Genomic DNA, 26,378 nt, shown 5'->3' on the forward strand with positions numbered 1-26,378 from the left:
TATGTTTGTATCTTTAGGGTAAATACCCAGTAGTGCAATTGCTGGGTCATAGGGTAGTTCTATTTTCAACCTTTTGAGGAACTTCCATGCTGTTTTCCAGAGTGGTTGCATCAGCTTGCATTCCCACCAACAGTGGAGGAGGGTTCCCCTTTCTCCACATCCTCTCCAGCATCTGTCATTTCCTGACTTGTTAATTTTAGCTATTCTGACTGGTGTGAGGTGATATCTCATTGTGGTTTTGATTTGTATTTCCCTGATGCCGAGTGACGTGGAGCACTTTTTCATGTGTCTGTTGGCCATCTGGATGTCTTCTTTGCAGAAATGTCTGTTCATGTCCTCTGCCCATTTCTTGATTGGATTGTTTGTTCTTTGGGTGTTGAGTTTGCTAAGTTCCTTATAGATTTTAGATACTAGCCCTTTATCTGATATGTCGTTTGCAAATATCTTCTCCCATTCTGTCAGTTGTCTTTTGGTTTTGTGAACTGTTTCCTTTGCTGTGCAAAAGCTTTTGATCTTGATGAAATCCCAATAGTTCATTTTTGCCCTTGCTTCTCTTGCCTTTGCCGTTGTTCCTAGGAAGATGTTGCTACGGCTGAGGTCGAAGAGGTTGCTGCCTGCATTCTCCTCAAGGATTTTGATGGATTCCTTTCTCACATTGAGGTCCTTCATCCATTTGGAGTCTATTTTCGTGTGTGGTGTAAGGAAGTGGTCCAATTTCATTTTTCTGCATGTGGCTGTCCAATTTTCCCAGCACCATTTATTGAAGAGGCTGTCTTTTTTCCATTGGACATTCTTTCCTGCTTTGTCGAAGATTAGTTGACCATAGAGTTGAGGGTTGATTTCGGGGTTCTCTATTCTGTTCCACTGATCTATGTGTCTGTTTTTGTGCCAGTACCATGCTGTCTTGATGATGACAGCTTTGTAATAGAGCTTGAAGTCCGGAATTGGGATGCCACCAACTTTGGCTTTCTTTTTCAATATTCCTTTGGCTATTCGAGGTCTTTTCTGGTTCCATATAAATTTGAGGATTATTTGTTCCATTTCTTTGAAAAAAATGGATGGTATTTTGATAGGGATTGCATTAAATGTGTAGATTGCTTTAGGTAGCATAGACATTTTCATAATATTTATTCTTCCAATCCAGGAGCATGGAACATTTTTCCATTTTTTTGTGTCTTCCTCAATTTCTTTCATGAGTACTTTATAATTTTCTGTGTATAGATTCTTTGCCTCTTTGGTTAGGTTTATTCCTAGGTATCTTATAGTTTTGGGTACAATTGTAAATGGATTGACTCCTTAATTTCTCTTTCTTCAGTCTTGTTGTTGGTGTACAGAAATGCAACTGATTTCTGTGCATTGATTTTATATCCTGACACTTTACTGAATTCCTGTACAAGTTCTAGCAGTTTTGGAGTGGAGTCTTTTGGGTTTTCCACATATAGTATCATATCATCTGCGAAGAGTGATCGTTTGACTTCTTCTTTAGCAATTTGGATGCCTTTAATTTCTTTTTGTTGTCTGATTGCTGAGGCTAGGACTTCTAGTACTATGTTGAATAGCAGTGGTGATAATGGACATCCCTGCCGTGTTCCTGACCTTAACGGAAAAGCTTTCAGTTTTTCTCCATGGAGAATGATATTTGCGGTGGGTTTTTCATAGATGGCTTTGATAATATTGAGGTATGTGCCCTCTATCCCTACACTTTGAAGAGTTTTGATCAGGAAGGGATGCTGTACTTTGTCAAATGCTTTTTCAGCATCTATTGAGAGTATCATATGGTTCTTGTTCTTTCTTTTATTAATGTGTTCTATCACATTGATTGATTTGAGGATGTTGAACCAACCCTGCAGCCCTGGAATAAATCCCACTTGATCATGGTGAATAATCCTTTTAATGTACTGTTGAATCCTATTGGCTAGTATTTTGGCGAGAATTTTTGCGTCTGTGTTCATCAAGGATATTGGTCTGTGGTTCTCTTTTTTGGTGGGATCCTTGTCTGGTTTTGGGATCAAGGTGATGCTGGCCTCATAAAATGAGTTTGGAAGTTTTCCTTCCATTTCTATTTTTTGGAACAGTTTCAGGAGAATAGGAATGAGTTCTTCTTTAAATGTTTGGTAGAATTCCCCTGGGAAGCCGTCTGGCCCTGGGCTTTTGTTTGTTTGGAGATTTTTGATGACTGTTTCAATCTCCTTACTGGTTATGGGCCTGTTCAGGTTTTCTATTTCTTCCTGGTTCAGTTGTGGTAGTTTATATGTCTCTAGGAATGCATCCATTTCTTCCAGATTGTCCAATTTGTTGGCGTAGAGTTGCTCATAGTATATTCTTATAATTGTCTGTATTTCTTTGGTGTTAGTTGTGATCTCTCCTCTTTCATTCATGATTTTATTGATTTGGGTCCTTTCTCTTTTCTTTTTGATGAGTCTGGCCAGGAGTTTATCAATCTTATTGATTCTTTCAAAGAACCAGCTCTTAGTTTCATTGATTTTTTTCTATTGTTTTTTGGTTTCTATTTCATTGATTTCTGCTCTGATCTTTATGATTTCTCTTCTCCTGCTGGGTTTAGGGTTTCTTTCTTGTTCTTTCTTCAGGTCCTTTACGCGTAGGGTTAGGTTGTGTACTTGAGACCTTTCTTGTTTCTTGAGAAAGGCTTGTACCACTATATATTTTCCTCTCAGGAGTGCCTTTGCTGTGTCCCACAGATTTTGAACTGTTGTGTTTTTATTATCATTTGTTTCCATGAATTTTTTCAATTCTTCTTTAATTTCCTGGTTGACCCATTCATTCTTTAGAAGGATGCTGTTTAGTCTCCATGTATTTGGGTTCTTTCCAGCTTTCCTCTTGTGATTGAGTTCTAGCTTCAGAGCATTGTGGTCTGGAAATATTCAGGGAAAAATCCTAATCTTTTGATACCGGTTGAGACCTGATTTATGACCCAGGATGTGATCTATTCTGGAGAAGGTTCCATGTGCACTAGAGAAGAAAGTGTATTCTGTTGCTTTGGGATGAAATGTTCTGAATATATCTGTGATGTCCATCTGGTCCAGTGTGTCATTTAAGGCCTTTATTTCCTTGTTGATCTTTGGCTTGGATGATCTGTCCATTTCAGTGAGGGGAGTGTTAAAGTCCCCTACTATTATTGTATTATTATTGATGTGTTTCTTTGATTTTGTTATTAATTGGTTGATATAGTTGGCTGCTCCCACGTTAGGGGCATAGACATTTAAAATTGTTAGATCTTCTTGTTGGACAGACCCTTTGAGTAGGATATAGTGTCCTTCCTCATCTCTTATTATAGTCTTTGGCTTAAAATCTAATTGATCTGATATAAGGATTGCCACCCCAGCTTTCTTCTGATGCCCATTAGCATGGTAAATTGTTTTCCACCCCCTCACTTTCAATCTGGAGGTGTCTTCGCGTCTAAAATGAGTTTCTTGTAGGCAACATACTGATGGGTTTTGTTTTTTTATCCGTTCTGATACCCTGTGTCTTTTGATTGGGGCATTTAGCCCATTAACATTCAGGGTAACTATTGAGAGATATGAATTTAGTGCCATTATTAGCCTGTAAGGTGACTGTTACTGTATATTGTCTCTGTACCTTTCTGATCTACTACTTTTAGGCTCTCTCTTGGCTTAGAGGACCCCTTTCAATATTTCCTGTAGAGCTGGTTTGGTGTTTGCAAATTCTTTCAGTTTTTGTTTGTCCTGGAAGCTTTTGATCTCTCCTTCTATTTTCAATGATAGCCTAGCTGGGTAGAGTATTCTTGGCTGCATGTTTTTCTCGTTGAGTGCTCTGAATATATCATGCCAGCTCTTTCTGGCCTGCCAGGTCTCTGTGGATAAGTCTGCTGCCAATCTAATATTTTTACCATTGTATGTTACAGACTTCTTTTCTCGGGCTGCTTTCAGGATTTTCTCTTTGTCACTAAGACTTGTAAATTTTACTATTAGGTGACGGGGTGTGGACCTATTCTTGTTGACTTTGAGGGGGGTTCTCTGCATCTCCTGGATTTTGATGCTTGTTCCCTTTGCCATATTAGGGAAATTCTCTCCAGTGATTCTCTCCAATAGACCTTCTGCTCCCCTCTCTGTTTCTTCTTCTTCTGGAATCCCAATTATTCTAATGTTGTTTTGTCTTATGGTGTCACTTATCTCTCGAATTCTCCCCTCATGGTCCAGTAGCTGTTTGTCCCTCTTTTGCTCGGCTTCCTTATTCTCTGTCATTTGGTCTTCTATATCACTTATTCTTTCTTCTGCCTCATTTATCCTAGCAGTGAGAGCCTCCATTTTTGATTGCACCTCATTAATAGCTTTTTTGATTTCAACTTGGTTAGATTTTAGTTCTTTAATTTCTCCAGAAAGGGCTTTAATATCTCCAGAGAGGGTTTCTCTAATATCTTCCATGCCTTTTTCGAGCCCGGCTAGAACGTTCAGAATCGTCATTCTGAACTCTTGATCTGACATACTACCCATGTCTGTGTTGATTAGGTCCCTAGCCTTCGGTACTGTCTCTTGTTCTTTTGTTTGTGGTGATTTTTTCCGCCTTGTCATTTTGTCCAGATAAGAGGACATGAAAGAGCAAATAAACTACTAAAAGGGTGGCAAAGACCCCAGAAAAATGCGCTGTAACCAAATCAGAAGAGACCCCTAATTGTGGGGGGGAGAAAGGGGATAAAAACAAGTTCTGAAAAAACAAAAATAAAAAAAAAAGGAAAATAAAAAAGAAAAACATTTAAAAAATAAAACAAATAAAAAAATATAAAAAAGAAAGAAAAAATATATATATTTAGATGAACTAGTCAAAAAATGTTAAAAAAGAAAAGGGTAAAAGTTTTAAAAAATTTAGCAGAGAAGAAAAAAGAAAAAAGAAAAAAAAATTGAAAAAAGAAAAAAAAAATTGAAGTAGCCGCAAGACTAAAGAATCATGGGGAGAAAGCCATGAGTTCCGTGCTTTGCTTTCTCCTCCTCTGGAATTGCTCTGCTGTCTTAGGAATTGAACCTGCTTTCTCCTTGATAGATGAACTTCGTCCTGGCTGGATATTTTGTTGATCTTCTGGGGGAGGGGCCTGTTGTAGTGACTCTCAAGTGTCTTTCCCCGAGGCGGGATTGCACCGCCCTTACCGGCGGCCGGACTAAGTAATCGGCTCGGATTCGCTTTTGGGAGCTTCTGTTCCCTGAACGCTTTCCATAGAGTTCCAGAGGACGGGAATGAAAATGGCGGCCTCCCAGTCTCCGGCCCAGAGGAGCCAAGAGCCTGGGGCCCCACTCCTCAGTGCGCCCCCAGAGGACAGCACCCAATCACTCCCGTATCCCCAGCCTCTAGCCGCGCTCCGAGCTCATCCAGCCCGCGACCAGTTCAAGGTAACCCCGAGCTGAGAGTTCAGTCCTTGGCTCTGTCTCTGCAGCCAGCTTCTCTGTTCTAATACCTGCGAGCTCTCTGACTCTCTGATACCCCTGATCCTTCTGTGACCCTGCGGGGCCTGGGGCCACGCTGACCCCGCGTGGGCTTCACCCTGGTTTAGCCTCTGGAGCAATGTCCCTCAGTGGAACAGACTTTTAAACGTCCTGATTTTGTGCTCTGTTCCTCTGCCGCTTGCCGGGAGCCGGCCCCTCCCCCCGCGGTCTATCTTCCCATCGTTTTAGATTCACTTCTCCGCCAGTCCTACCTTTCAGAAAGTGGTTGATTTTCTGTTTCTAGAGTTGCTGTTCTTCTTCTCTTCGCTCTCCCGTTGGATTTGTAGGTGTTTGCAATGTTTAGATAAGCTATTGAGTTGATCTCCTGCTACCTGATGTAGTCTCAGTCTGCTACTTCTCCGCCATCTTGACTCCTCCCCCTGGGCGCTTGTTTCTTAAACCACCTTGTGCTTTCTGACCTTCCCTTGTGCGGAGAAGGGATCATGCCACTTACCTCATCTCGTCTTAACATCCTAAGATAACAACAGATTACCAGGAAGGGCTGCAGATGATAAGACTGTGATCAAATGTCTGTAAAACGATAGAATCTATGTTTTCTGGAGAACAGGGAGGCTCCAGGATGACTGGTTTTTTCCCATTAAAGGAGCTGGACAGCTTAAGGATTGATCTGCAGAGAAGTGTGAGATACGCTTCCATGTGGGGAAAAAAATACACGCTTAAAAGGTTAATGGCTGGTAAACGTCAATTTTCTACAATCCTGGCTAATAAAAATATGTTATGAGACAGAAAACATGCTGCCAAAATTACAGAGGCCTTTGAAATCCATTTGAAGTCTTGGATCCTTTGAAAATGACTGGGGGGGAGGGTGAGAGCTTCAGGTCTTTTCCTTCCTGGTGGAGTGATGGCACCTTTGCAGGAAGGCGCAGCGTCTCCGAAGGGGCGGGGTCTTTCTCTGGGGATTTTTGGTCGAAAAGGAACAGGCGCTCTGCATTCCTAGGCCTGGAGTCGTTGCTTGGGCAGCCCTGTCCACTGCCTTACAGGTGTCCTGTGCTGGTGGGTCTTTGAGATGGCCCTGCGTCGGGGATTTGGGTTCGAAACACTGTAAGCCATGGAGCACTGGGTGTTGTGCAAAAAGAATGAATACTGTTACGCTGAAAAAATTAATAAAAAGGGGAAAAAAAAAAGAACGAAACACTGTAAGCACGGTAGTCCCTAAAAACCTCTGATTTCTTTTTTATTTTTTTTTAAACTTTATTATATTTTTTCAGTGTTCCAAGAAAAACCTCTGGTTTTTTAAACATGATGACGGCGACAGCCTTTTGTGACAGCCCCTAAAATTAGAATGGGCTTGTCTCCGCTCTTTGGGTAGGGATTCCAGCACACAGAGATTCTGGAACTTCCTGGAGTCTCCCGGGGAGAACCTGGGAGACTGGAGACTCAGGGTCTCCTCATCTTAGCCTCTACACATCCCCTGTCTTGTTTGCTTTCCTTGGATGCAAGTTTGAGTGGGCAGAGCAGATGCCTGGGCACCTAGAGAAAACCAGCGGGGAGAAGAAGTGCTCGTCAGGTGTTACTTTCCCCGGGGTCCTGCAGGTCCTGCGTCTTCTGCTGGATTTAATCAAGGCTCTCGACAAGGGAGCCGCTTCTCCTGGAGCGATGGACGACAGTCCTCGCTTCCAGCCTGGCTGACTCAGTGCAGCGGAGGGTCTTGCGGGCCACCTTCCTGATTCCTTACATTCCCCCTGGGTGGGCACGGGGCCGTGGGCTGAATTCCAGCTTGTTGTGACGCCGCAGCAGAGAGGCTCCCGTGTCTGCAGTTCAGTTCTGAAGGTCTCTCGGCCTCCCTGACATGGCGCTGGTGCCTCTCACCTGTCCCCGTCGCATGGTGCGTGAGGCCTTGAGAATCTAGGAAAGGAGCTTGCTTTTCCAGCAGGGTGAGCCTGGAGAGATCGTACCTCCCCCAGGGATGGGAGAGGAGGTGTCACTCCCTGGATGGACCCATCCCAACATAAGAGAATCTTACTTTTGCCTTTTCCCAGGGGAAACATTAAAACAGAGGGCAGCTGGGGCCTCACCAACACACCAAGGTTTGGGTCCGGATAGGTTGGGGCTCTTGGGACCGACCCACTTGGGTTTACGTGGGCTGACTGGGGGCAGGGGGTGGGGGAAGGGGGCCGAAGGATGGCGGCCCGAGAGCAGGGGTACTTGGGAATAGGACCCCCGGCCCGTACTCGGTTGCCTCCTTTCTCTTGGATTCTGTCCTGAGTGGTGTTTCCTCCCTTTAAAAAAGAGGCAGCAAGAAGAGAGTTCTTTCTAAGCCAGGCCTCCACGCTCTCGGGAGCGCTGGCATGGGGCTTGGGACTGCTGGAGACATGCCCCATTGTTGGCCTCTAAATGGAGGATTCTGGAAGGACATCATTCTGGGATGTGCCCACAAAAGTCCCCCGGTGGCTTCCTTAGGTTGCCGCTTCAAGGAGGCACTAATTAATCCTGTCCAGCAACTACGGGGGGAGCTGGGCCCGCTCCCAAGACCAGGAGGCAGCAGCCCACCCTCTGTCTGTCCGCTCTCCACACAGGCAGAAAATTGCATTGTTTCCTCCCTCTGGAAGGTGGTTATTTCATCAGGAAGCCACCCCCTCCTGGCGGTTATCTAGAAATTGTCTCACTGCATTTCTCCCTTATTGGTTCTGAAATAATATTGTTTCCGTCTTACTTAAATGCCACACAGGTTCAAACTTCTGTTGTTGTAAATGACACTCCAGATGATGGCCTTGTTTATTGCCAGAGACCCCGGTCACTCTCGAGGAGGGCAGATTGATGGGGAGGGCGCCTGGGACTCTGGCCGCTCGTCTGTGTCTTCCTGCAAAGAGTCCCGAGTTCCAAGAGCCAGGCAGGAACTGTGGAGGCAAACCCTTATCTATTTATTTCCAAACGTATTGTGCCGTTCATCTCCACTCACTGTCTCCCCGGGGAACTGCTCTTCATGAGACAGGAGCCTCTCTCCAGAAAGGTATTTGATTTTTGATGTAAGGGAGGGATTAATGCCGCTGGATTTTGATAAGGCCGGCCGTCTAGTGTGGCACAGACATGCTTGTCCTGCCCGTATCGCTGAGTCGGTTCGTTACACGGGAGCACAGCGGAGCGGCAATACGGGTGTGCAGAGAGAATTGTAGTTTTGCTATTTAAAAAATAAGTCTAGTGCTTTACAATGTTAAAATGATAACTTGTTTAGGGAAACTCACAGTGCCTGTCTTTTGGCACAGAAAAACCTCTTCTAGCGGCTTGACTTGGATCCTCTTAATCTATTTTTATTTTCCTGAGCATAAATTAAAGCCTCATTCCTACTTGAACTCTTCAGCTAGAACGTGGGGCCAGAAGTGCATGTCTGCAGTGCCGACCTAAACATGTTTCCAGGACTCTACACCAATCATGAGCTGATGCCTTTGCTTGTAAATGATCTCCAGGGCTGAGATTAGATGTACTGTAATCTGGTTAGACTCTGCTAAGTAGCTTGATCTGTGTAGGATGTTCCTGATCCAGGTGTGAATCTTGGTGTCTTACCTGGGGATTGGGGGAGAGAGGATTAGAGGCCACATTTGTTCAGTGGATCAGTGTGATCCCATATTCCCACCGTCCCCTTTTTCCTCACAGGTCAATGACGGGGCCGGTGTTCACACAGGCTCACCCACACTGCTGTTTCCCTTGTGGCCACGTCTGGTGTTTTGTGGGATGGATATCTGTGGAGGCCCCAGGTGGTGGTTAAACGATCCTTGATAATGGAGACTGGGCCTGTTATTCTAGAAGGCCATGGGGTCAAGGGCTGTTGGACAGAGAAAGGCTTGGGCATCCCAAGATGCCACACCGCATTAATATTCCACATTGTTTATTTTGCTGTTGGTGGTGACACCTAGCTTCAGAAATGCATGTGGATCTTTGGATCCACAGATACCAGAGCGGCTGCATCACTCTTTGGCCCATTAGTTAGGGGTCCCAGGGGGTCTTAGGCTCTCCAGGCCATGGTCCCAGGGCCCCTTTCCCTTTTTCCCCACACCACGCCCACCGCCTCCGGGGCCAGCATGGAGCCACCTACTGGAGCAGCTGGAACTTGACATCCCTTCCTTTGCTGCTCTGCTCCTTTGTTTTGGCTGCTCTAGCTTCCCTTTGATCTGTGGGAACCTTCCAGGGCTGCTGCCTCCAAGCCCATTTCTCCATGGAGCCCCATTCTGCTGCCTTCTCCTGTCCCTCTGCCTGAGCTAAGTGAGATTAATTATTTTCACCTCCGTTGTTTCATAGCTTTATTAAAGTATGTGATGATGTGGAGTTTCTTGGGTTCTCCTCCACGTCTGACAGAATTGTGGTCATGCTATGAATGTGAGTGTGTGTGCACATGTATGTGTGTGGCATTAGAGCTACAGATGTGTGGGACGAGGTGTGCTAGGGAGCTGGAGAGCGGTGCCAGTTCCCCAGATCACCTATGAAGCCTCCCTCCCAGGAAGGATTGAGAGCATGATCATTAGAGAAGGGTGGGCATTGAGTGGAAAAGTCAAAAGTGTTTTTCATTTTGCACCTCTGTGTTAGGGCTCATTCAGTGTATTTATTAAGCCATTGTCAAAGCCAAGTAAGACAAGTGGGTCTTTGTCTAATGAACTTGCCCCTCTGTGGGCTGTGTTAGCTGCAGGTGTCCAGAGCATAACTGGATAACAGCGGTGGTTATTACGTGGTCTTCGGGCCAGACCGCCCCACCCTTTATCCACACAACGCAGTACACGAGGCTGACTTTTCCAGCTCTGGTTCCGACTTACAACCCCAGGGTAGGTGCCGGCCAGAAGCCTGACAGAGTCTTCACATTTCAGGCCCCAGTGCCTTTCTCCGACTCGGGGCCTGTGCTGTGACCCAGCTATAAAGCACACGGGCTGCCATTTGGTAAACTTTTCCTGCTGGGTTACTTGGCTGGTCTGGATGTCGGCAAAGCAGAAAGTTCCACATCTGAGGGTCAGGGTGCCAAGGAGGCCCACCTGTTGATCTCTGCCTTAGGTTTTTAGTTACCTGACTCTTCATCCTGCCTGCCACCATGGCCCTGTCTGCGGGTAGCTCTTCTCTGGAGGGTGCGGTAGTTCTGCCAAGCAATGTCGGTCTCAGGGAGTGGAGATCTGGAGACACCTGTGTGTCTGCATGTACAGGATTCAAGCTGCTTGGCTGAGCCCATTTCATCAATCCGTCCCCTCTCCTGGGCTTGTCGAGCCGGAGGCCTACTGAGATGAGGCAGTGATGTGGTGTTTCAGCGCTATGCACACACTCATTCCAGATACTGAAACGTGCTCCTTCTGCATCAAGGATGTGTTTGTGTACTGTCTACAGTTGCCTTGCATGGTGGCCGCTGGGCTGGGGCAGCGTCCCATCCTGGTGCTCAGCCCACAGGAGCACGTCTGCCCAGGACTCACTTGCTTTTCCCAGGAGACAAGTTCAGAAGGCACGAGAGACAGGCAACGTGGAGGGGAGTGGGAGTGCCAGGAAGCATGTTCTCTCTCCTGTAGAAGGATGGAGTCCAGGCTCTGCTGGGTCTCTGATGATGGCCTGTGGAGTCTGAGAGGCCTCCGAAAAAGGACAGTGCCCCAGGCACTCACAGTCACTGATCAATGCTGAATTGATGCACTCACTTCCCAAGTGGGGGCTGGCTTCATGTCCCAGCGGAGGGATCATTCCTTACTGGTGGACGTTTTGAGACAGATGGTCAGAGCCTCTGCTGCAGCAGAAATACCGAGACTTGCAAGGGTCGAGGGCTGAGGCCTGGGGTGGAGGTCTCTGTGCTGGCCCCCTCCTCCCTCCCGGGGCCGCCCTGCATTCTTTTACTTCCAGGTTGAGAAGCCATGTGGCCATGACTGCCATTCCCAAGAGCCGTCCCTCCAAAGCAGAGAGTGCAGCCAGGAACATTCTAGAAGGTGGGCCGGGGCTGGCATAGGCAGACACGTCCTGCTAGCTCATGGTGTCCTCACAGCATCTTGCCGCCTGTTGGCTCTCACTGTCAGGTGCAGCCAGAAGAGGCTTCAGAGGCCGAGCTGGAGTGGGTTCCAGGGGCACTTGTGGCGTGCTGCCGCAGGCCCCACGCACCCTCTCCCTGCTCCATCAGGCTCTCTGCGACACTGAGCTCCCGTTGCTTTCCTGGTTCCTGCTTCATATTGTGTGGGGGCCTCTGCTGGGACCACATCCCAGCCAGGCACCCTGTGCCTCTGCTCAGAGCTGTGCTCCGCCCCCTCGGCCCCCACACCCATGCCGGAGGGTTGCTGTTCAGAGCCCGTCACCTGTCACCCTCCCTGCACCGTGACATGGTCTCCCAGAGACACACACCCACTTCTGGCTGCACCCCAGCCTGAAGCAGGCTGAGCCCACGGGGACAGCCAGTCAGGGCTGATGGCTGAGCGGGTAATGGGGCCTGTGCTCCCCAGCGGGGTTTGTGTGCACATCCCAGCTTCCCTGACCCCTGCATGCTCTCTCGGCCCTTCATTCCTTTTCTCTGCTCTTCCCTGGGGAGTTCCCACCTCGCCTAGTCTCTGGTGGCAAGTCTGCTCCAGAGCCCCGGCCCCCACCGGAGTCCAGGACCCCCTCCCCACACCTGTGGAGAGGGCTCCTCTGCTGTGGTGGGGCCTCCTTGGGGCACAGCCTGGGGAGGTCAGGGGCCCGCTCTCCCTTTTCCCGCCCCCCACCATCGAGCCCCTGTGGGGCTGGTCACCCACGGCTGGAGGGAGACAGAGGGGGAGGTCTGGGAACGGGAGCATCCCCTCCGAGGTAGTGCCCTCGCCAGGCCCTGTGGGGGAACACAGATGTAGCCTGAGCTCCCAATGCCCAGGGATTGTGAGCAGAGCGAACCCTGATGTGAACCCTGATGTGAACATCTCTAGCCTGTGATGTTCTGGGAGTCAAGCCCCCAGCAGGTCGCTGGCCAAGTTGCAGGCCTCCACATATGATTGTGGGTCCAGCTCTGTTTCCAGTAACACAGTGGCTGTGTGGAGGCCAGCACCAATGGGAGGCTCTGACTCTGGTCTTGAAGACAGGTAACTGGAGAGAAGGGGATATCTTAGGGCCATGGTTGCAAGGCAGAAACCCTCCTCCAGTGGGTAGAGTCCAGGCCTGGGGTCATTGAATAGACATCCACACTGATCGTAGTCCCCCACTGTGCCCTGGACCTGTGACATGTTCTGGGGATACCCCCCACCACTAGCCGTGAGCCTTCGCTGCTGGGGATGGCTGGGCTGAGGTGGCTGTTCCCTGGGGCTGCACGTGAGAAGGAGGTGAGGGGAGAAGCCTGGTGCAGAGAAAGCAGGGGCAGGGGTGCAGGTAGGTAGCAAGAGTAGGAATCTTATTTTGGTGTTAAATTACCATGAAGGAGGAAAAGTGGGTTTGAACTACACTTGTACAAACCCAGGCTGTTGGCGCCTGAAGGCCCCCAAGCATCAGGTCTGCGTGTGGGGCCTGTGGCACAGCTGGGGGACTGTCATAGTGCCCACAACGCCCACAGTGCTAGGGACGGGGTCCTCCAGTGACGGAGACCCCCATCTTCTCTCCCAGCGTTGAGGACAGCGTCTGCACGTCCTGATTCCTGCAAACCTGATTTCTCATGGAGAGAGTGGGGCCAGGTGTGCAGCACAGATTTAATGGTGTTTTTTGCTTTTACCGGGCTTGTGTAAGAGCAGATCAGGCATTGATATAAATCTCCCTGTTGAACACACGTACTTCCGTACGCTGAGCGGTCCCTGAGAACAGAAGCAGGGTCCAACTTGAGAGGGGACATGGGGGGACCACAGGGCGTGGCGTCCATGTATGACGTGCGTGCTTGCCACCCTGGTGGGGCTGGGGCCCTGGATGACCTCCCCAGGGGTCTGACCTTGCACGGGTGAGCAGGCGGCAGCCTCCCAGCTCTGTTCCGTCTCCATGCTCTTGGTGGTGAGCCCCCGTGGCTGATTTCCCATGGGGATGAGGTGTTCCCCATGCAAGTCACGAGTGCTAAAGAGAATAGGAGGGATGATGGTTCCGAGGGTCTGTCCCTCGGCTGGAATCCAGGGCACATGATGCTCTCTCCGCCTGGACACGTGGCTCTGAGCAGTCCACCTGCTCTGACCCAAAGTTTGTGGTGGGCAGGGCTCCCCCTTGCATGCCGGGATCCAGGCAGTGGCGTGTGGCCCCATGTGCACGTGTCACCCCCTCCATGACAGCACCACGAACCATGGCAGGGTTGTCCACGCAGCCGACCCCAAAGCCGGAGGGGACACGTGCTTGTAACCATGTCAGGGGATAGACCCCAGACCTGTGCGTTCATCACGGGGCCCCCCGTCGACTCTCCCAGCCCGACCGCCCACATGATAAACACGGGAGAACGCTCGGCCTCTGCAGACCCAGCAGGTTCTGTCCACACTTCCCACCTATTTGAACCTTTCTTTGAAAACCCCCACTGCTCCGGGATGGGGGAGGGGCATGGAGCAGGTGGCCCGGCAGGAGTGGGACGGAGGATGAAGTAAGGCAAGAATGAACATAACACACTTCGGAGAAGACAGTTTCGTTTAAAAAGTGCCTTTCAGGGGCACCTGGGTGGCTCAGTGGGTTAAAGCCTCTGCTTTCGCCTCGGGTCATGATCCCAGGGTCCTGGGATCGAGCCCCACGTCGGGCTCTCTGCTCCGTGGAGAGCCTGCTTCCTCCTCTCTCTCTGCCTGCCTCTCTGCCTAGTTGTGATTTCTTTCTGTCGAATAAATAAAAAATATTAAAAAAAATTTCTTTTTTAAAAAGTGCCTTTCATCTCTCCCTTTTATATTAACATAACAGTTTGTATTTTTAAAATGCCAAAAAAATTTTTTGGAAACTTGAAAAAGAGAAAAATACAAAGAATATTCAGCGTAACTTTATCTCCCACGCCTGAAGAAAGCACTTTCTCATTTGGCGTGTCGTATGTGTGTGTGCATGCGTGTGTATGTGTGCGCGTGTGTGTGCACAGACTTGCACAGGTGGGATGTGTCGTAGGTGCATGTGTGCTGTGTGTGCAAGTTTTCATGTGACTGGCATGTTCATGTTTCCACGTGTGTGTGCACAGACACACACGCATGTGTTTTGTGCATGGGAGTGCCTCTGTGGTGTGTTCGTGGGCTCGAACGCGTTAGCGTGTGTGCGAAGATGTGGGTGCTGTGTGTGGTGCTCACAAACATGTGTACGCGTGGTGTGGTTGAGTGTGCACACACATGGCTTGCCACACGCATGTACGGCCTGAATGTGGTGGGACGGGACGTTCCCAGGTCTTTGCGGCCGGACTTGACACTGCAGCAAAGATCTTTGCAAACTCCTTTAACGGCACGGCTCTCGTTTCTTCGCGACGGGTCATTAGGAAGAGAATTCAGAGTTTCTGGTTAGAGCCTGTGTTTGTGACACCGTCCGGGACGCACTTGGTTAAAAGACGAGACTTGGTGCTGATCTGTGTTCCGGGGGAGGACGCTGGGGACGTGTGTGTCCCTGCGCTAGTGGGACCACTCTTTTAAAACTGTGTCCCGGTGTGACCGATGTGACCAGTGTGACCAGAGTGACAGGGGTGGCATCAACTGCCCTGCATTTGCTTAGTCAGTGGAGAGGCTGGCCATTCAGAAAGTCTGTTTTTCCCTCCTCTTTCTTTTTCAAAATGGCACGTCCGCATTTGTTCCTATTCCCGCTGCAGGTGACTGTGGGGTGATGGGCGTGGCTGACACGGATGTAGGGATTCCTTTGGGGAAACCCGACCTTTGTTTTTAGCCTGCAAACACGCTTGCATTTCTGGGAGCCCCTTGCCACTGGCATTCCTCAGGGGGGTCCTGTGGTCTCTTACTCGGCTAGTCTCAGTGCATTCTTCGTCTGCCCTGGTTGCTTAGTGTGTGCCGACGTGGGCTTCGTGTGCACTCGGCTCAGAGGTGCTGAAGCGGGTGGTTGATGGATCTCTCTCATCCAGACCTTTTGTTTGTATTAATAAGTAAGCAAAACCCATCCGGACCGGCTGGAGCCCCTCCACAGGTTCTGTGAAAGGCAGTGTCGCTCCCTAAGGCCCGGAGCTGAGAGTTTAACCAGCCGTGGGACCCGGTGGCCCAAGTGTTCTGGAGAGGGCCTGATGGTCATTCTTTCAGGCTCTGCTGTCCAGATGTTGGAGGACCCACACGACTGCTCTTGTGGCACAAAACCAGCCGTGGACAGGTGGTAAGGAAAGGTGGCTCTGTTCCAGGGAGACGTTATCCACATCTCCAGGCCAGGGACTGGACCCGACATGACACAGAGTCCCCTCTTCCTGCTTTTCTGCCAGACCCTCCTGTTTTCACTTTCCTTTCTCCTGGACACGTGGAGAGAAGGGCCCCTGGCCAGAACCTCGTGCCCCAAAGGCCTCATTCTTCGGTCTTTCTAGCCACCACCTGAAGCTCGGTGTTTTCAGTCCCATTCGACAGATGAGGAAGCTGAGACCAGCAAGCTGGGAGGACGTGGCCAAGGTCATGAGGAACCATGGCTGCCCGTGGAAAGTGTGGCTCAGAGCGGGGTCTGGTCTTGGGGCCAGAGGCCATAGTGTGTGTCCCCCAAGGCCTGAGCCGGCTGGAGGGGCCTTGGAGGACATGAGGACATGCAGACACGGAGCCACCCTGAGCCCGGCCAGGCCCCTCCAGCCCTGCCAAGGTGCTTCATGCCGGGCAGACCCCTAACGGCGCTGGAACAGTGAGAGAAAGGAAATGGAACATTATTAACCACTGATGGATAGTGTATTCAGTTTCCAATTTAATGATCTGCAACTGCAAATCCAGGGTTAAGAATGAACCAATTTCTCACATCCTTTTTGCTCTGTTCATCCCAGATAAGGAAATGAAAGGATTACTCCACAGTCGTGTGATCCAAATGTCAATGTTCTGCCTCGTTAGAGACGCGGGCGCGACTCCCCTGAAAGCCTGCACCATGGGGGTGATGTCGCGCAGCTCACCTGCTCGGAGTGGGGGCTGCTCGTGGGGGCATGGGAGCCTTCACAGGGAGGTTGTCCCCCGGTGCTGGAAGCCAGCTCCTCTCCAGGGCCCTAGACCCTTCTCGCCACTCCTCCTTCCCACGCCCAAGCATCCCTTCCCTCCCGACCAGCAGGGTGGCGTGGGCTGGTGGGGCGGTGGGGTGGGGGGCACCCCAGACCTGTGGCGGTGGGTGTTGGCACTGCCCATTCCCGCTTTCCTGGCAGGGCACTGAGAGATGAGGGGACAAGCTTTTGGGTTGATGGCGTGTTGACTAAATTGCATGCAGCTGGGTCCTCTCCTTCCCCACACCCTTGCGCAGAGAGCTGAGGGGGGGAAGCCGCCTGGGCTCTGTTCCATAGGCAGCTGGGGTGGGCACCCTCCTCCAAAGCCAGGCCCCCAGCTGTGCTGCAAGGGTGTGCGGGAGGAGCACTGCACCCCCCCCCTTCCAGCACCACACTCGTCCCACAACAGGACTTTAGGAGTCCAGGTTTTTTAGCCATTCTGCACAGGACTGGATAGAACCTTCCAGATCAAGTGGCTGAAGCTGGCATGTTCTTCTCACATGACTTGAGACGGGGGGCGGGGAGCTGCTGGTGGCAGTTCAGAAGCCGAGAGTGTTTGGTAGCTAATGCTTTTACTCAAGGAGAGAAATTATGAGCAAACACTTCTGCTCGGCAACATCATGAAAACAAACATATGGCTGCAAAAACGCTTCTCAACACCCCTGCATGTTGGTCTGGTTCACAAGACACTGAGAACTGAAAATAAAACAATGAGGAGGGATGTGTGTGCCAGCTTGCAGCGAAGAACCCCCGAATCGCTGACGGGTTCGTTTTCACTGGGCAGATTTCAGAGCTGCATCTGTTACTTCTCCGGGAACACGCAGCCATCCTCTGGGCCCGCTTCCTGGGGTGCAGTGGGACTGATATCAGCCCAGGAGTCGTGGTCAGGGGTCCAGGTGGAAGGATGGCAGTGCTGACACCAGAACGGCCGGCCCACGTCATTTTACACACGGCTGACGTCACACTCCTTAACTGTGCTTCTTGAAACATCAGGCTTGGTGTAAAACAGTCGTTCCAGGTGGGATGCAGACGTGGGTTCCCTGCTCCCCACTCATGGCCCTGGCACCGAGTTCCCTCCATGAGTCGGCCTTCTCAGGGGTCGCAGTGCTCTCGGTGTCCAGAAGTCAAAGGCATGTGTGTGTGCATGAGAATATGTGTGCACATGTGTGCGAGTGTGTGCGAGTGGGTGCATGCCCGTGACCTTGCCACACACCCAGGGACAGGCGGTCCTCACTCAGCCTGCAAGAGCTCGTCTTGAAAATGAAGACCATGATGGACACTGACGGGGCTGTGAGCCCTGCCTTGTCCCTTTCCACTGCAGCGTGACGTCACAGGGACACCCAGGGCACTCATGCTCCCTTTCTGGACATCTGGCGCATGTCCGAGCTGGGAGTCCAGTGGACACCGCGGGCTTGGTTCCTAGGCTGCTGGAGAAGTGCTGCCTGCATGTCCTCCCTGTGCTCACGCGGCGGCTGCTAGAACCTTGCATTGGGTGCCTGGCGTGCCTCCAGGCTGCAGGTCTGTGTCCTTGTGGCCAGGGGCCAGCTCCCCGGCGGGCGAGGTTTGTTGGGTGAACCCTGCCATAGCTGCCCACGAGGGAAGCTTGACCATGAAGCACGTTCTGGTTTCTGGGGCTGCTTACATGGAAGGTCCAGAAACGGAGACACCGAGGCCCCGCTGCCCGGGTGGACAGGTGACCTGGCGGTGAGCTAGGTCTGTCAGGAAATGCATGCAGCTCTGCTCCTCCGGCCACGGTGAAACATTACTCAGGCACTGCAGGTTTTTGGTGGAATTGAGTTTCACAGGATGAAAAAAAACCATGGCCAATAGGATTTGGGAGGACAATGATCCACCTTTAGGAATCTATTTATCCAAACCCACTTGTTAAAAGAAGCCTCAGGCGTATTTTCATTCTCATGATTTTGTTTTTCCCAAATAGAACACATTCCTCCATGGAGTCCTCTGGCGACATGCTCCTGGAAAAACCCCTTTGCACAGAATGGCCGGAGTGCCTGGCTGATCCATAAAAATGGGATTTTCTGATCTTTGGTTCAGGCCCCCAAAGTTGAACTGTGTAATGTGTTTTAGTGGAAGAAATCACATTTGTCCCTCTTGACTGACAGCCTAATTTTCTTGCCCCCCAGCGTCTGAGGCTGTGGCCGTGTACTATGGGGTCACTGGCTGACCAGCGGGCAGTTAGGCAGGGCTTGCCACGGCCTGGGGCTGGAAGAGGTCGGCTGGTAGGGGCTGGCTCCCTAATCACATCCTGGACCCAGAGCGGTGGTGGCGGCGGTGAGCCCCGGCCAACGGGGCGGGCACAGAGTGGCTGCTAATTAACGATCATGCTTGTCCAGCCGGCCCCTGCCATCCAGGGCCAGGCTGGCAGGCTGAGCTGTGGTTGTCATGGGCCTGGGCAGCAGGGAGAGGTGACACGGGTCATTGGAAGCACGCCTCTGAGGCAGTGGCATGGTGGCAGATGAAGGTGCTGGGGCCTCGATCACGCCCGTTGGTGCCGACGGTCCCAGGCTGCCGGCGGTGAGAGCAGCTTCAGCGCTTATCTGTGCCGGGGGTTCAAGAGTATTCATCGTCTTCAGGTGGTAATAAAATCATTGTGTTCTGTGGCAAGAGTCAGACATGGGCTCCTTGCAAGTAAACTGGGCTTAAAAGGAAAATGGCTTATCCAGATCCTATTAGGAGAGGACAAAAACCACTTAAAAAGCCAGGAACTCGTGCTCTCTCTCCCGCGGTCGCAATGGGAAGGTGGTTTGTGGAACATGCTCCTTTGGAAAGGGTGGCGGCGTATTTGCTCCTGGGCCAGATGGAGAAGTCACAGATGCTCCAGCGCAGGGCGTTGGGGGGATGGGGGCGGGGAGGAGGAGTTCTGGTGGGCGACTTGGCCAGCCCGGTCCAGTCCTAGCAGCAGCCGGTCCTCGTGGTGGCCGACAACTGAGCCATGAGTGTGCCAAGGGCCTCCTTCTCCTTGTCTCCGCACAGCTCAGGTGCTGGGGCTGGGGACTCGGCTCTGGGGGTGACTCTGGCTGAGCGCTCTGTTCCCTCTGGGACAGGCTGGTTCCAAGCCTCTTGGTCTGCTTTTCTGCCCTTGCACTCCCACAGCACCAGGGAAAGGAGTGTCACCAGAGCTAACGGCGCTGGGGGGCACCAGGGGCTGAGGGTGCCTGGAGAGGAACCCGTGTGCTCCCTGCCTTTCCTTCAACAGCTAGCTGAGGCCAGCTGGGTGACGTCCTAGGAAGCAGGAAGTGACGCTGGCATGCACTTGGAGCCAGCAGGACCCCATGTTCTGCTTGGCTCATCTTTCTACGTGCTCCATAGAGAATCACTGCCTTTACTCCCGCTAGCTGCATCCTGCGGCCCTTCTGCAAGTGGGCAAGGTGGTCTGGAGAGGCTGTAGAAGCTGCCCATGATCAGGTGGAAGGATGAGTGATGAAATGAGTGGATGGCAGGTAGACAGATGGACAGATGGATGGATGGATGGGTGGATGGATGGATGGACGGACGGACGGATGAAGGGATGGATGGATGGATGGGGGTAGGGGGATGGATGGATGATGGATGTGTGGGTGGGTGGATGGAGAGATGGAGAAAGGATGGATGAGGAGCTAGAGGGATGCGTAGAGCAAAGGAGGGCAGGATGGATTAATTTGAGTTTCTTCATCCTGGTTGTTACTTGGCGATTTCTCTGGAGCTGCTGGGTGCGACGGGTGAGGCACTGGGTTAAGTGAGCCAGACCAGAAAGCCCACCTGAGCTTCAGCTGGGGCATCTTTCCATCTCTTCACACAGGGTGTGCTGTGGGGCTTCTAAAGCAGGTCTTTCTCTTTAAAAAACCCGGAAAAACACTGGCCTTGTGTTGTGCAGAACGTCCTGTGTTGTGTACAAAGTAGCACCGTGGATGGAGGAAGGTCTTGCTCACCGTGAAGCGCCACGTCCAAGGTCATTTTCGGTGATCAGTTTGGGGCATTGAGCGGATGCGTGTGATCCGCCCCACAGGCCCACCCCTGAGGGCAGAGGTTGGTCTGACTTGGTCAGCAGCATTGCTGGTGCCAAGGCCAGGGCCTGGTGCAAGGCGGACCCCTGAGCCCCTGAGCAGAAGAACGCATCTTCCGTTCGTTCTTGTGAGTGATGGAGACATGAGTGCGCATCAGACCGTTTCCCGGGCTTTCCCGTTGTCTTAGCGTGTTCCTTTCATCTAGTAGGTACACGCCCTGGGCTGAACGTCCCCAAGTCTGCGGGGAGACTGGCGAATGTATTGCCGAGCTGTGGTTTGCATGACAATCAGGAGGGGCTTCTTGTGGCTGTGGAGAAGCTTCCTGGTGGCAGAGAGCCCAGACCCTGCTGGGTTTTGGAGTGTCGGTCCCCCTCAGCGATGCCTGCACAGGAGTCCCAGCATGGCTTTGGCTCTTGCCAGGCGACTCTGGTCCTCCCTGGAGCACCCTCCACTGGTGGCGGGAGAAGTGGCAGAAGGAGGCGTGGCAGCAGGGTGGTCTGTCCCAGAGCCCAGCTCCCAGGTAGGGCTGGGTGCCTCACAGAAGCATCCCTGCGGAAGGGTCGGAATGGTCAGGGAGACCGATGGAGTGGACTGCGTGTGAGTCACAAGGGTGAGATCGAAGCCCACAGCCTCATCGATCAGTTGCCCTAGACAGCGCTCCCCTGGCAGAACTACTGAGCCACAGCCCAGCCCGAGGCCTGGCTCTCCCAGCTCTCTCACCCCTTCCCTGCTGCCCTCCCCCCTCCCCTCCTGCCTGCACTTCTTTCTGGAGCATTCTCATCCACTGGCCCTCAGGAATCTGGCATGATGACACGCCCTGTGCGCGGTTGCCGCAGACTGTCCGAGATTCGGGCCCTGGTATTTACCGCTTCTCCGCTGAAGAATAACTTCCAGTTATGGCAGACACCACGAGCCTTTGGCAACCCTGTGGCACTCGGATCCTTCAGTAATCGCCACCCCTTTCTCTTACAAAAAAAACTCCAATTAATTAAAAATACATTTAAGAGTACGTGCACTAAAGGAAATCATTAACAAGAGAAGCTCAGAGGAGTCATAGGCAGAGCTGGTGAGTCTCCTGTGTGTGCGGTAACGGGCGAGGGGGTGCGGGTGCCGGGGTGTGTGTGTGTGAGTGCACGCTGAACAGGACAGTGTGCCGGTGTGTGTGAGTGTGTACTGAACAGGACAGTGTGCCAGTATGTGCATGTGTGTGTGTGAGTGTGCACTGCACAGGACAGTGTGCTGGTGTGTGTGTGAGTGTGCGCTGAACAGGACAGTGTGCCGGTGTGTGTGTGAGTGTGCCCTGAACAGGACAGTGCTCCTGAGTCTGCAGCTGACACAGGCTCAGGACAGGCAGAGCGGGTTCTGACAAGTGTGGACTCATAGCCCTGGTGGCAGAGATTGCGGTGAGAACGTCACGGAGTATAACGGGCCGAACGGAGTCTCCTAGACAGATGTGCTGCCGTCTTCCCCGCCTGGGGTGTAGCTTTATTTGGGGAGAGAAGGGTCTTTGCAAATTTATTTAAGTTAACATGAGGTACTCCTGGATTAGGACGGTCTCTACACCCATGAGCGGCGTCTACGAGAAAGGACGTTACCTCCAGTGGTCTGGCGGGTCACAGTGGACGCCAAGACTGGAGTGAGGCGTCTGCAAACAGGGGAGCAGGGGGTTCCCTCGAAGGAGTGGGCAGGACCCTGCCACAGGTGTCAGAGAGAATAGGCCCAACCTGGCTTCCGGCCTCCAGAGTTGGGAATGGTACGTTCTGCTTTAAGCTGCCGTGTCCGTGGCTGTGTTTCAGTCATGGGTGCACTGGAAAGCCAAGCACGAAGGTGTTGGTCCTCCTGTGTGCTGCTGACGTCCCGTCTCAGTGAGAAGGGACCGTCTGCCCGGGGGGGTGGGGGGTGTGCTCTGTCCCCGCTCGCTCTGAGATGGAGCAGCTGCCCCGTCCAGGCAGCGGGCCTTGTGTCCGGAATCTCTGGGTTTCCTGGTGGCCCCACAAGAGGCATGTCATCCCCCAGAGCCTCCTGGACACTCACAGCACTCCACCCTCACCTCCTTGGTTTGGTTCCTCCGCACCCCGCCTGGCGGGAGCTTCATCATAGCATATTCTGTGCAGGGACTAAAGCCCCAAACAGCGGCCTGCGGGAAGTGTCGGTGGCCCTTTGAAATCTGGGTGAGATTGGCCAGCATCATCCCTTTGGGCCTTGATGTGTGGCGAACATCTGGGGCTGGGTGTCTGGCCCAGGTCACAACTGACCTGTTCAATATTTGTCATTTTCATTCATTCTGAAACTGGTTTTCTGTGACGTTCTATTATCTTAGATTTACACCTTATGCTTCCCCATCTTCTCCTGAAACCTTGAGCTGCTGGAGGACAGGAGATGTGTGTGTGTGTGCACGCGCAGGTGTGTGTGTGCAGGTGCATGTGTGCACAGGTGTGTGCACGCAGGTGTGTGTGCAGGTGTGTGTGTGTTCTATGAGTGTGTTTCTGTGTCTGTATTTTCCGGCGACATCTGAGGTTGAGCCGGACAATCCCTGTGTACATATTCCGTGCTTTACATCTTGTCTTTGCATCTGTGATGTTTCCCTCCATCTCGGGGAGAAAGAAACTTTGTATCTGGAGTGAGTGTTGCAGGGCTGAGTGTAACACGGGCCTTTGGATCCGTTGCCACAACCTTAATTTCTAAGGTTAAATGTCTACAGATCCTATCAGAATCCAGTTAAGACGCTGATTCTGACTCCGAGGTTCTGGGCCAGGGCCTGAGGGTCCATACCGCCGCTGCTGCTGGGTGGGGAGCCCCCTTTAGGCCGCAGGGATCTGGAAGGTGCCACCCGCAGTTGTGAACCTCCTGGCATCATTCCAAGTCCCTGTGTCAATTCCCACGAGACTGTAACCACCCCCGACTCCTTCCGATTCTCTGGCCTTCAGTTTCTCTCTCCCCATTGGTCTGAATGAAGGTACCGCACCCTCTTTGGAGGGCGGTCTGATCGCTCAGAAACAACAGCGTGGCTGGTGTTACATAAAGATGAGAACAAGCCGTCAAGACTTGGCATCGTCATTTCCACAGGTCAAGAAGAGGCCAAAGACGGAATGAAGGATGTGTCCGCGTCCCCAGGGCTCGGCACACACTTCAGCAGGGACCTGCAGGGAGACGTGTGGGCACTCCGAGCTCATGTGTGGCTGCATCTGGCTTCAAGTGTGGGCACGGGCACAGACTGATCCCACGGGGTCGTAAGTAGACGGGCCTGCCATTCCTCCTGAGCCCCATGGGTCCTCTAATGGCACCATCCTGCCATTCTCTGGTCTGTTCATGGTTTAAGGATGTGGCCGGCCACGCTGCTATGCCTCCAGGTCCAAACAGGAGGAGGCTGTGCGTCTGCTCTGTCCCTCGCTGTCACTCGTCAGAAGTTTGAGAGCTTGTGGTATTTTCATTGCTTGGGTTTCATTCTGCCTATTGAATTTAAGAGCCTTTCAGAGCATGCTGGGAGGGGCAATGATCATGAATCTGGACTCAACAAGTAGCCTTAGAACATGGCTGGCAAAACATCCCGGGTTCCTTGGAAACTTCCAGTTACAGGAAGTGGTTGATTGGCCATGTGGCCATGATGTCACAGAGTTTTTAAAACTTTGGACTGATGTATTGCTATATGCAAGACAAAAGGGGGGGGGCACGTCCCAAGTGTCTGGACTACAAAACCTCACCACCTGAGCACACCGTGTAACCGGCACCGACGTATTAAGGGGCAGAGTGGGACCCACCCTCCAGGCCCTTCTCCACAGTCTCCCCTCCTGGAGGGTCTGCGCCACCTGCGTGTGGCCTGATTTTGAACTTCAGGTCACTGGATGCCCGTGGCCTCGACTCTCCTGCATCTGGCTTCTCTGGTCCCTCGGGATCACCCAGATGATGGCTTCTGTGTGTTCTGGGTCCCCTCCTCCTGTGGAGCCTGCCTTCCTGCAGAGGCGCCACGCCCTTCTGCCCCGTCTCCATGGGCGGTGCCGTGGCAGGTGATGGCACGTGGGGCCCATGGCCCAGCCTTGTTCCACGCCTCCGCAGTGGCCCTTGGGAACACATTCCCTGCATCAACAGAGTGGCCGGGACTCGGGAAGCAGAGTGCACGTCGCAGCGGCGACCGTGGGCTGTGTCAGCGTTGAGCTTCAGTGCCGGGGAGGACGCAGCTTCTGCCTCTGTTGCCTGCTGCCTCGTCAGCCTCTTGCTTTTAAGTGTACGTGGCGTATTTTCCCACACATCTGGACCACACTAGGGGCGTGTGGTTTCCAAGGGCTCTGCAGAGGCTGCCTTTAATATTAAACACTGTATGCATACACACACTTAACCAAAGCTGTCACGAACCACCCTGAGTCGCAAGGTTCGGGAGTGGGACTGGTTTGGCGGAGACTGAATTAGTGGGATCCACTGTCCTCCGTGGGGAGGGGAAGGCGGAGAGTGGTGGCCTCTGAGACACCCTCCTTCCTGCCCCATTATGTGGGAAAGCTGCGCAATTAATCTTTGTCCACCTGCAAATCCTGGCAAAAGTCAGACACGCCGGCAGCGTCTTGAGAATTTTCTGCCACTTTTGTTCATTGGAATAATCGCTTGAGCCGGGGGCTGGGTGGCGGTGGGGAGAGCCAGGGCTCACTGTTTGGCACGAGCCAGATAAAACGGGCAGCACATCCTGTTACTGGGGGCCTGGCTTGCATTGCATAATGGGAACCCGTTCGGGCAGCTCCCCAAGGTCTTGCCTTAAAAGTGCATTTGCTGATGGCTGGTGGAGGAGCGACTGGTGCTCTGGCTTCTGGAGGTCAGGCTTTGCTGCCAGAAACCCGTCCCTGTGCCCGAAATTAGCCCCCGCACACATCTGAATCCTCTCAGAACTGATCAGAGGCTGGGCCAGGCGAGCAGGCTGGCGGCCCGCAGCTGGCAGGAGAGTTGATCCCTGCTGGATCTGGGTTCTGACAGCTGGGCAAGTGCCCGGACTGCTCCCATCGGACAGCTCTTGGCTGGAGCAGGATTGGCTGCAAACTGGAGGGCCTGGTGATAAATTTGGGGTCCCTGGTTATAAAATGATGAGGAGTTTCAAGATGGCAGAGCCTTGAACCGAGCTCAGTGCACAGTCTTGAGCCCGGCCATGTGAGGGCCGGCCAGGGCCCAGGAGACCCTTGGCTCTCCTTGGATCTTCTGGCTGGGGACGGGGTGCCAGGGAGCTCAGGCATGGGCATCTGCCAACGCTTCTCCTGAACTGCGGGAAATGGTTGTGGGGCTCCCAGCACTAGTCACACAGGGCAGGGCTGTCCTCTCCTCTCTCCAGCGGCCCTGGGGGTGGGCCCCACCTTGCTCTCCTCTGGACCTTTGTTGGAGGGGCTTTAGGGAGGGGTGGGCAGGCTGTCATGAACAAGGCAACACTTTGGAGGCAAAGTAAAACAAAGAAATGTAACAGCCAGGAAAGGAAGGGCAACGATTTGTAGACCTTACAAAACATTCAGAAACACTACGAGCTGGAAGGGAACCCATGACCTTACTGACACTATCTGGCAGCTGCAGTAGCAGAAAGATTAATTTGTGGATTCCTCTGTTCACGCATCCCACAAATATTTCCCCAACGTGTGCCAAGTGCCAGGCCCTGAGTACGGCAGGGAACAAGGCAGCATCTGAGAAGCCCACAATGCTTCTCTGGCCACCCACCAGGGATGGGACAGAGCCTCCCTACCTCACAGCCCGGCCTGGGCCTGTTCCTGTCCGTCCTCCTGTGTCCATTGGACTCCCAGCGGAGCGACCCCATGGTGGTTCAAGGCCAGATGTTCTGGGTCAGACTAATATTTAGTTAAATTGTAAATGGGTCACCAGACACTTAAAGGTAGCCCATTATAAAACAAACCCCAGAAAACAGGAGGGATGTGTGTTTGTCTGGATTCTGAGTAGGGG

Source organism: Meles meles, chromosome 16 (genome assembly GCF_922984935.1).
Source record: "Meles meles chromosome 16, mMelMel3.1 paternal haplotype, whole genome shotgun sequence".
Classification (NCBI taxonomy): domain Eukaryota; kingdom Metazoa; phylum Chordata; class Mammalia; order Carnivora; family Mustelidae; genus Meles; species Meles meles.